The 479-nt window shown below is 46.1% G+C and overlaps 1 pseudogene; it reads left to right on the top strand.

Moving 5' to 3' along the window:
• The window catches only part of LOC143350513 (large subunit ribosomal RNA), a 3,122-nt pseudogene extending 2,989 nt beyond the window's left edge, over positions 1–133 (top strand).
• The last annotated feature ends 346 nt before the right edge of the window (positions 134–479 follow it).

Genomic DNA, 479 nt, shown 5'->3' with positions numbered 1-479 from the left:
AAAAGCGCGGGTAAACGGCGGGAGTAACTATGACTCTCTTAATTTATGGAGACGTTTACGTATGCACTTACCGAGGCGTGCAAAAGAAGATCACCCCCACCTTTGTCAGCAGCTTAGACCATAAAATAAGAGTTGGCGAACACAGACTGATTAAGGATGGCGTACCGATCAGTGCGAGAGGCTATAGTGGATCGGTGCTAATCGGAAACAAGGGGAATTACTACGTTATACATGAAGTCGACGTCAACGACAGACTCATTGAGCGAGAATTGGAAAATCAACCTGGAGAACCATTCGAGTTCATGGCCACTTGCAGGCATTGCTGTGACGAGGCTGGTCCGAGCGGAATTTCGATGGATGTGGTTCATGAAGAAGGAAACGGCTTACACATGGAAGTGGTTAAACAAGAATTGGATGTGCAGGAGATTGGATCTTTTAGCACAATCAGTGAGAATCTCGTCGAAGAAGACGTGATTGTA

The sequence above is a fragment of the Colletes latitarsis genome, chromosome 14 (assembly GCF_051014445.1).
Source record: "Colletes latitarsis isolate SP2378_abdomen chromosome 14, iyColLati1, whole genome shotgun sequence".
Taxonomy (NCBI): domain Eukaryota; kingdom Metazoa; phylum Arthropoda; class Insecta; order Hymenoptera; family Colletidae; genus Colletes; species Colletes latitarsis.
The sequence above is the reverse complement of the archived record's forward strand: the minus strand, read 5'-3'. Positions and strand labels throughout refer to the sequence as shown.